Raw genomic sequence first — 11,757 nt, forward strand, 5'->3', positions numbered from 1 at the left:
AATAGGATTGACCATTCGAAAATGGACTTGATTCGGTCTTTTGAAATTCTATTGAACGGGTCGATCAATCTTTTGAAGTAATTCAAAATCAGCAAGAAAAATGAAGTTGTATAGACATTTAACTAAGAGAATATTTACTAAAAAAAAAAAGTTTTGATGTGGGACCAAATTGAAACAAAACTCAAATATGAAAAATAAAATTGCAACATTTTAAAACCTAACAAACTCCAAAATTAAGGATACATAGTGTATTGAAATTTAGAGACTAAATAGAAATTAGTACTAAAATCTAAAGACCCATAAAGTATTTTTCATTTTAATCTTTTATCTGTTTGTTGTCATTTTAAGACTAAATATAAAGCTTTTAAAATTTCTGAAACTGTTCGCTGAAATAAATGTTAGTGTATGCGTTGGAGAAAAAATGTGTCTGTTAGGGTATTCGAAATTCATATTTTATTTATTAATATTTTGAGATAGACTTATAGGAAAATGGGGAGATTTTTCTTAATAGACAAATAAAGGACAATTCGAGCAAAAAATATCTAAAAAAACGGTTAACAGTAGTTGCTTTGAGATTTAAACTTCCTTATTTTTCTAGTATTGGTATTTTCTATTTTTTTCAGATTTAATAAAAAAGAAACATAATTTGAAAACAAACTTAGCACCAAATATCAACTAATTAATTAGAAGTGATATTAAAAAAAATTATAATTTCCATGTTCACGTGTTCTCTCTTTTGATTGTACACATTGTCATTTTTGTTTAAACATTGGGAAGCTTTTAATAGGGTGCCAGAAAATTAATTTGAATTCACTTGTGAAACTGTTTATCGTGTCTTTGGAAAATGGAGAAGAGTGGAATACATTTTTCAAAAAGGTGTATACATTTTTTAGAATAAAAAACAAAAACAAAAAAATGATAATGATAATGAAAATTAAAAAGTAAAGAAAATAAATTGAGATAAACATAAAATGAAAAATAAGGAAATGATAAAGAAAGAAATAAAAGCAAGTGGGGAATAGGAAGAGGGTGCGATTTGGAAGTGGTTTAATAAACTTCTGACAAACGCAATTGAATGTTTGAATAAACTTCTGTTCCACTCCAGCCTATCAACCACATGCTTCTTCTCTTCTTACTTTTTTTTTTTTTTTTTTTTTCCCTTATGGTTAAATTATATCAAAAGTAGTCACAACGTGTTTAAAAGTTTTATATAATTGAATATATGAAAGAATTAGGGGAAATACTTTTATCCTATTTTGGGTATAATTTCAATTTAATTTTTGAATTTCAAAAGGTTATACATTCGTAAAATTTAATTTTAGTTACAATTTAATTTGTACGTCTTATAAATATTATATTTTTATCTTTGAAATTTGAATTTTGTTTTGATTTAGTCTCCAAATTTCAATATTTTACACTTCTAAATTCAATTTTTCATTAACTACTCATTTTCCATCTTGATTTCAATTTGTTTTAAAATAATTATGAAATGAAATTTTAATATTAATGAAAAATAATGAAACTTGATTAATTATGATTGTTATAAATGAATTAACAGACATAGTTTAAAAGTGCAAAAATCTTGAACTATAGGTATCAAATTGAAATAAGACTTAAATCTCAATAGTAAATTTGTAACGTTCTAAAACTAAGTGACCAAATTAAAACCAAACTCAAAACTTAAAATGTTAAATGTGTAACGTTTCAAAACATGAGACCGAAAAAGGTATAACATATTGGTTGGTGTTAATGGATTTTTTTTAAAAAAAAAAAAAAAAAAAAAAAAAAAAAAAAAAAAAAACTTTTTTTTAACTGGTTTAATTTTAGAGAAAATATCAGTTCATGCCCTTCAATTTTAGAGGTCGTTTCAATTTAAATCTCGATAAGTTTTTAAATTCACGTCTAACATTTATTAAGAGACTACCTTGAAAATTTTTCCTATAATGAGGAAAAAATTATACTACCTCCATTTATTGTGTATCACATTAATGAACTTTAAAAAATATGATGAGGCCTACTAACATTAAGATGAAATCTACAAATATTTATATAGACAAAATTATAATATAAACAAAAAGAATGTATGGTATTCCATAGTAGTAAAAAAAAAACTATCGATGACCACATTGTTATAATAGGCTATGTCAATGTAAATGAGAGCGTTTGAAGCAAGGAATCCATTGCTAAAGTTTGATTTTTTATAATTAAAAGATTAAAGATTGATATCACACCCACAATGCCACAACTCAACCTCTTTCTTTTCCTCTCTTCTTTTGTCTCCCTTTTTTCTATAAACAGTTGGTAGCATGTAGTTTTTCTTTCTTTTGCCTCTCTATATCCCCCAAATTTTGACCAATGCTTCTCTTACACGTTATACAACTTCAATTCCTCTCTTTTCAAGGGTGGCTATAAAGTTGCCAAATTATTGTAACATATTTGGAACATTTTGACTTGGTAAATTTAAATTACAAAGCACTTCAATGAAGATTCTTAAAATAGATAATTATTAAGTTTTTTATTTTATATTTTAAAATCAATACATATATTTCAAAACTACGTCAAACAATTATTAAATGACAGTTTGGGGATGGATGCCCCATTCAATAAATTTATATGGAGTGGTGTATATATATATAAAGTGGGGAAATACGTATTTGGAATCCGTCTTTGAAATTAATGTGAGAAAGAAAGTAGAAGCTTTTCCTTGAACTATAAACATTAATGGAGAGGAAATGCTGACGTAATACTTTTTCTATTTTTTTTTTATTTTTTTTTAATTCTCATGGTGGCTGTTTGGTTTGCACCAACTCTAAGGTTTGCATTCTGAATTAGCATGAGGACCACTAGCCCCAGTTGAATTTATATATTTATGTAACAGCCAATTAAATTAACTTACTTTTTTAAATGGTGGTTGAATAAACACTCTAATTAACCCCATTTTGCCAAATACCTTTAATAATAATAAAAGAATTGTTTCATCACTTTATACAGCAAGTGTGACAATGGATAGAAAGAAAGAGATTTGTAATAAACAATAAATAGAAGACGAATCCAAAGGACAAAAGAGGGAATAGCTTAGGTTGTCACACTCATTCATAAATAAATTTACAGAGAGAAAAGACAGTAAATTTGGATTGTGTTGAAAATAGAGACACAAATTTCTGGGGAACAGAATCCATAAGGGTATCCAAGAAGAGGAAACCCCTGTCGTTTTCCACTACAGGTTAAAAATTAAATAAATAAATAAAACCCAATTTAATTTATTGCTGCACAAATCAGATTTTTATTTAAATTTATTTTTTACTTAATTTGATCAAACATTGGGTTTATTTTCAGGGTGAATCAATTCAACGAAAGTTTAAAAATTATTCTATTAACATATTCATCAGCTGGCGAATGGATGAAACGGTCAGTTTATTTCCCAATCGTTGCAAATGCAAATACGGCGGCGTTTTGGTGTTTGAAGAAAGAGAGGATATATATGGTATAAAGTCAAAACCTGCATGGCACTGTACGGCAACAGAGTGAGGATTTAAAGGCCTCGACACTCGAGACATCTGCTCCATCTGGACAAATTTTATTTACATACACTATTTCAATAGTTTTATTTTCCTACTTAATCTTATATAAAATAAAATTATTGGTAACTTTAAAAATTAAATTATATGATTATTCATTCAAACACATCTCTATTAATAAAACATGTAATAATCTCAATGTCGAAATTTTTTTGTTTAAAAAATTATTGAAATCCAACAAAATAAAAATTATGAATTTTTGTAAGAAAAAAAATAGAAATTTCAAGATGTTTTTCCTCATAGTTTATTATATATATAATATTAGATATTTTCTTCAAATTATTGGTTTAAATCTGTCATTGAAAAATAAAAAATAGATTTTGTCAACAGTGTTGAAATTATTGTTCAACTGAAATTTTCAATTATAAACATTCCTTATCAGTTCGTCTATTCAACAAATAATTGTATCGCAAATTATTAATCTTTTTTAATATATTTCTCTTGTTTTTTTTTTTTTCTTTTTTAGTTATATTTATTTGTGGGAGTAGGGTATATTTTCTTGAAAAGGCTAGGTTATATCAGCTACAGAAGCCAAAAATCCAATGCTAAAATGGATAAGCAACTATCTATGATATTAAATTTAAAGGGATGGTTGGAGGGAGAGAGAATTGACTATTAATTTTGTTTATTTTTAGCTAATTTAAAAAATGCACGTCAAGTTTTGAAAATTAATAATTAATTTGATTAAAATTTGGCTTAGATAATTTGATTGTGTTTAACACAAAGTTGAAAAGTTTAGTGTGCTTGAATTTATTTCAATAGCGTTTTCAAATGTCCTTTCCTCTTTAAATAATCACGGTAATGAAAATGGATTATTTCATCATTGCCACCATGTATGACATAGACGATAATAGTACATTTGTATCGTAAAGGCATATGATATTGATAAGCTAAAGGTAAATACTTTTGATAAGCCAAAAATCCAATTTAGTCATGTCATTGTTCAAATAAGAGTTACTAAAGGTCCTTCACGATAGGTAGTACGACATATAAGATGTGACTTCTTTCTTGTCTTTTCATTACAAATTTAGTTTATATTATATTCGTGAAAAAACACTGAAAAAATAATATTTACCTTGTTGAGCTAAGCAAACTTGTAAGTAGTGATATATAATTCAAATCCACTTATATTACTTTTATCGGACATTTAATATTAATATTGTTGTTTTCAAAATTTATTAGAAAAATATTGTTGTTTTGGGAGTTCGAGACTAGAAGTTGAGGGTTGAGAATTCGATTAATATAGAGGTCGAACGTTGAGAACTCGACAAACAAAGAAAAACTTGGAAACAATATGTATATTAGGGTTGTCAAGGGTTGAAGTTTCGACTTATGTATGTCGACAACTTCAACCCTCGACAGAGGAAAAGGAAATCTCGCTAATTTTGTGATGAGGATCTCGCTCTAGGAAGGGAATCTCGCTAAATTTTGTATATTAAGTTGTCGAAAGTTGAAGTTTGACATACGTAAATTGAACTTCAAACCATCGACAAGGAAGATAAGTGGATGAAACTATTTTTATGATGAGGATCTCGCTCTACAAAAGGAAAATCTTCGCTAATTGTTTGTGATGGGCGATATCGCTCTAGAAGAAATCTGCTAGAATGTGGGGCCTGAATCTCGTGAGCAGATCGCTAGAAGACAGTTTGTTAAATAAATGTTTGAGATCTCGCTTTAGAAGGAATCTCGCTTTAATTTTGTGATAGGGATCTCGCTCTAAAATAAAGGGGAATCTCGCTAGAAATGTGGGCTGAATCATCGTAAGCATCGCGTAAGAAGACAGTTTGTTAAATAAATGTTTTTAGGATCTTGCTTTTGAAGAATCTCGCAAATTTTGTGATGGGAACGCTCTAAAGGAATCTCGCTAGAAAATGTGGGCTTGAACTCGTGAGCATCGCTAGGAAGACGTTTATTAAGAATGGCTTAGGATCTCGCTCTATAGATGATGTGAATTTGCTAATTTTTGGGTGATGGGTGATCTCGCTTTAAAAGGGAACTCGCTAGAAATGTTGGGCTAAATCTCGTGAGCTTCGCTTTAAGAATTGTAGTTTGTTAAATAGAAATGACTTTGAGAATCTCGCTCTAAAGGAAATCTCGCTAATTTTGTGATGGGGATCTCGCTCTAATAAGGAATTCTCGCTAGAATGTGGGCTGAATCTCGTGAGCAATCGCTAGGAAAAGACAGTTTATTAAAGAAATGCTTGAGGAGTCTCGCTCTAGAAGGAAATTTCGCTAATATTTGTGGATGGGGAGCTCGCTCTAAGAAAGGGAATCTCGCTAGAATGTGGGCTAAATCTCGTGAGCTTCGTAAAAAGACAGTTTGTTAAAGAAGCTTTGAGAATCTCGCTCTAGAAGGAAATCTTGCTAATTTTGTGATGGGATCTCGCTCTATAAGGAATCTTGCTAGAAGTGTGGGCTGAATCTCGTGAGGGAGACAGTTTGTTAAAGAATATGCTCGACGGAATCTCGCTCATATGTCGTTTACTTTACTTTACTTTCATAGAAATATATATTATTAATTAAAAATTATATATACCAAAAAAATGGAACCAATGAGAATAAAAGGCTATATATTAGAAAAATAACACAATAACAAAATTTTTTACACTAATAACTATAGTTGAACTAAGTTTTAATGAAAAGTTGCATTATATTAAAATGATATATTGAATAAGTCTGATAAAAATTTGTGAGGTCCTATGCACCATGTTTGCCTCCTGCTCCGATTCCCCTACATTCATTGACTGACTGATTGATTTCTTCTGCTCCGATCCCTGGCATTCATTGACGGGCGATTCATGCTTTTGCCATTGCTAATGCCTCTTCGACCACCCCAAACACGTGGGTCGAGTGTTTTTCAAAACACTCGACCTACATCCTTTTAAACCACCATCCCTCTCATTTTTGCTCACTCATATCCCTCGATAATAGTTTTTAGCTCACTGCGCCTTGGTTTTTTGTCACTCTCTCCCCTTGATTTGCTCGCTGTCCTTTTATAGCTCATGCCCCTCATTGCTTCCGAAAATTAAGCCTTCGAAATCATCTCCCTCCTCCCATTTCCATATCCATTTTTTTTTTTTCTCTTCTTTTGTATTTCGTTTTAATACAAAATTATTCTCAACAACTTGATATGGTTCGTTACTTCTACTAATTTTTATTTTTTAGAATAATTATAAATTTTATTTTTTGTTCTTATTTATTTTTTTTATAGTTCTATTTTTTTTTTTTTTTTTTTTTGTAGCTTGTTGTCAATATAACAAATAACAGGAAAAAATGGTGAACGTTGTCACTTTTTGAAAGAAAAAGAGAACTAACCGTCGAATCTGTGTGTTTGGAGCTCAATGGATATTTGAAAAGTTTAGGTTTTTTTATTCTTATGATATTTGATTTATATAGTATTAACTTCTGATGTTTATAGTGTTAAATGTTTAGTTTATTGTTATGTTAGAAGTTGGCTATTTATAGTTTAATAAAAATTATTGTGATATGTTAACAAGTTTGGTATAGTTTCAAAGTTTAATATAGTTTGAAAATTTTAGTTTATTCATATGAAAAATATTTATATTGTTGTATTTTTTGTGATAATTGATATTTTTCTAGTATTAACTTTTGAAATATAAGTTATAGTTTACCACATTTTATTTGAAAAGTTTAATTTGTTGTTATTTTTAAAAAATAGTTATAAAAATTTTAATTTATGTTTAGTTTAAAATAGTTTAAGAGTTTAATCTATTGTTATGTTTAAAAAAATTGATGTTCATAAAACTAAAAAGTTTATGTTTAATAAACTAAAAATTTAATATTTTTTAATATACTTATTATAAAAGTATATACAAAAAATTGATGTTTGTTCTTTTTTTTTTTTTTTTTTTTTTAGAAATGGTAGGCAAAATGCTTGGGATTTTTATGTTTACAAATGGTAATATGATTGATGGAGTTGAGTATGACCAACCACCAAGTGGGAGTGGAATTGTATTTGAACAATTCATTCAAATAGTTGGGATGTTACTTAGTGTAGATATGGGAGCAAATCAGATAGAAATAATATATAAACATCCCAATCTAGAACCATCAGGATCAATAAGGTTTATGCCATTTCCTATTTCGAATGCACAAGCTATGAACTTGATATTCTCAATGGCAATGCCAGTGCCGAATGTAGTGCATTTGTATGTAAATGTAAATAGGATAGGGATGGATCCTGATACGTCATTTAACCAGTTTGAAGATCCAACTTAATGTATCGATCCTGATCCAGAGTCAGTTGCATCACCATGTGATAATGAAGATATGGCAGCTAACAACCTGTACAGAGACTTCAGAACAAAAACGACTGACGAATTTGAAGAGTTGGATTTCGATGGTTGTGAACATGAGATGCTTTCAGATATTTTCAATGCTTTGGATATAAATGTACTGGATAGCATTCGGGAACATGACCCAATTGTAACTCTTGTGGATGTTGACAATACGCAATTGTATAAAGGGATGATTTGTCAAGACAGGAAAATGCTACAACACGTGGTCAAATGTTTTGCAATAAAGTGTCACGCACCATACGAGGTTGTTGAATCTACACCGACGATTTGGACAATTCGGTGTAAGAAGTGGGAGGAAGGTTGCAAGTGGAGACTTCGTGCAATAAATAAAAAATCGCATGGCTTATTCGAGATCACTAAGTATGACGAGCAGCATACATGTTTTTATTCAGAACTAAGTCAAAGTCACGTGCAATTGGATTCATCGATGATTGCACTGGAGTTTTGTGACGTCGTAAGAGAAAAACCATTTATCAGTGTGGCACAACTGTAGTCCGACATCAAATAAAAGTTTGGATATCATGTTCCTTACCATAGGGAATGGGAGGGAAAAAAAAAAGCGTTGGCTAACATGTTCGGTGATTGGGATGAGTCTTATAAATTGTTGCCTGGGTGGTTATATATGATTAAGCAGACCAATCCCGGAACACATGTAGAATGGAGAGTTAAATAAACGCTTACTAAATACAATAAATGTCGGCCGATAATTCAGATAGATGGTACACACTTGTATGGCAAATATAGAGGGAAACTGTTCATTGCTACATCAGTTGACTCGAATGACCATTTTCTTCCACTTGCAATTACCGTTGCTGATGAAGAGTCCGCAGACTCATGGGGATGGTTCCTAAAGCACCTGAGAGAAATTGTAACACACGAAGAGGTGTGTTTAATTTCAGGTCGACATGCTGATATAATCACAGTAGTGAACAACCCAACAAATGGTTGGACAGGACCGAAATGTCACCATCGTTTATGCTTACGACATATCGTCAGCAACTTCAATAAAAAAATATAAATTTAATTCATTGAAAAATTATGTTTATCGTGTCGGGTATCAGTTTCAAATTCGAAAGTTTAACAAAGCAATTGAAGATATCAAAGAAATAAATCGGAGTTGTCTGAGTTTTTTTTACAATATTAGTTAAGAGCAATAGACTCGAGCACATAATGGAGGATTAAGATATGGGTGGATGACGACAAATCTATCAGAGTGCATAAATGAAGTCCTCAAAGGAGCTAGAATGTTGTCTATAAATGCTCTTGCTCAGATAACATTCTTCAAATACGTGAACTATTTCGAGAAAAGAAGAGAATAAATAAAGGATGCATTGCAACGTCAAGATAAATACACCCGGTAATATTATTTTATATATATATATAATTTATAAATAATTTATTTCAAACATATTTTATAATACTAAGTGGAGTAAAAATCCATGTACGCACACGAGAAAATAAATAAATGGGCTGCACGATCTAATAAACATGAAGTACAATCATACGATCGGTATGAAGGTGTGTTTCATGTGAAGACCGGACGTCATAATCTCAATGCCAAAGGAGAAAACGTTCAAATATTGAGGCTAAACGGGTCTGAGCGGTACTATTCATGTAACAAGTGGCAAGCATTTGGCATTCCATGCTCGCATTTTATGGTCGTTTACTCACATTTTAGCATGAACTACGAAGATTTTATTGAGGACTATTACAAATTGTCAACGTATGCTGAATGTTACTCTCCTTAATTTCAACCTGTATCGCATGAAGATTACTGGATCACGCACCCTAATATGCCCGTCTTACATCATGATCCATCGTTGTTGAGAAAACCTGGTAGACTGAAAGTTCACGTTATCACAACGAGATGGATTGGAACGAACCAGCTACTTGACAACGATGTGGATTTTGTAATCAGTCAGGACATAATCGAAGGAAGTATCTTTCGTTACTAAAACGGGCTCCAAATAGTTAGGGATTGAAAAATAAATATTTTTTTTATTATATATTCATTTTATTGTATATTCAATTTTTTTATTATAATTTATTGTATATTCAATTTTTTTATTGTAATCAATAACACTTTACATTATTCTTTACCCGCACACTGCATATTCTGAGTGAATTTACCCTCACTTTTCTCTATTATTCTATTTACTTATTTCACCTTTTTTTAATTTACTTGATAATAAAATCAAGGTTGACCATATTTTTTCAGACTTATTCAATTATAGTCAATTAAAAGAATAGTATATATATATACACACATATATATTAAATATATTAATTAATTAAAAGAATAATGTACAAGTTAATTAAAAGAATAATGTATAACTTTATAATAAAAAAATTGAATATACAATAAAAGATAAGTAGGTGAAGGAAATCTCGCTCATGAGTAAGGTCCTGCTCATGAGCGAGATCCTCCTTTTTTTATTGTATATTCAATTTCCTTTATTAAAATATTATTTTAATTAAGTTGTGGAATTTACTAGCCTCAAAAGAATTTACTTAACAGTGTGGAATTTACTAGCCTCAAAAGAACATTATTAAAATATTCTTTTAATTAAGTTGTACATTATTCTTTTAATTAAGTGGTACATTATTCTTCTAATTAAGTTGTGCATTGTTTTTTTAATTAAGTTGTACATTATTATTTTAATTAATTTGTACATTATTCTTCTAATTGAGAAACAATTTTTTTTTAATTGAGAAATAAATATATATATATATTTTTTTCAGATCATGGCTTTAAACCCAAAACCTGTTGATCTTGATGTTTTGTACGACCAGGCCATTCATCGATCATCTGTTGTATGGCGAGATCGTACTACTGGAGAAATATCTTGCAGGCATCGAGAGACAATTCTCCAACGTACTATCATGCTCCACCCTTGAATACTACCGCTACTGCGCACATCTGGATTCTATGGGGTTGCCATATTAGGATTTATTCAGTTGAACTGACATCTGATCACAACCTTGGTCGAGAGATGGAGGCCCGAGACGCATACATTTCATATGTCTGTTGGAGAGTGCACTATCACTCTACAAGACATAGAAGTGTTGTTGGGGTTACCTGTTGACAGTGAGCCAGTCACCGGAGTGATGTACGATGACTGGTCAGAAATTTGTCAACTGTACCTCGGTGCGACCCCAACTGGCGACAAGATTAAAGGATCAAGATTAAGTTTAATATGGTTAGAAACACAATTTCGTGAGCTCACAGATGATACAGACGAGGAAATCGTCATAAGATATGTGCAAGCATATATACTACAAATGATGGGTGGGGTTAATCAGTGGGGGTTTCTCTTGAATAGTTTGACACAGATGTCACTCCAGAATATATTCATTGGTATAATAATATCACAAGGTGCTACGTCACTCGTCCGGAAGCAGTTGTGGGTCATTTGATAAATGAATGAATATTATCTAATTATTTTTAATTTAAATTTATTTTAAATATTGTCTAATTGTTTTATAATTCACAGAGATCGAACAACAATAGACTCCGTGAGGTTGTGAATGATCCGAACCAGGTTCTTGCTATATGTAGTGACAACCAAAGCTATATGGAGAAAATTCATTATATGTACGATATACCTATTGTTCCTCCACCAGCTCTTAGACGTAGAGAACCTATTCGGGAAGAGGATGAGTTTGATGAGGTTGCACATAATGTGGAAGAGTTGCCCCCTATGATGCAGGCGCAGAATCAAACTGATTATGTTAGTCCGATGATGATGATGCCAGCATTTGGTTCAGGACATTATGACTCAAAGGCTGGTCCTTCGTCTTCATACATGCATGGACATGGTCGGGGTCGTGGAGAGCATAATGAATATTTATATTATGAA

Source organism: Benincasa hispida, chromosome 9 (genome assembly GCF_009727055.1).
Source record: "Benincasa hispida cultivar B227 chromosome 9, ASM972705v1, whole genome shotgun sequence".
NCBI classification, from domain to species: Eukaryota; Viridiplantae; Streptophyta; class Magnoliopsida; order Cucurbitales; family Cucurbitaceae; genus Benincasa; species Benincasa hispida.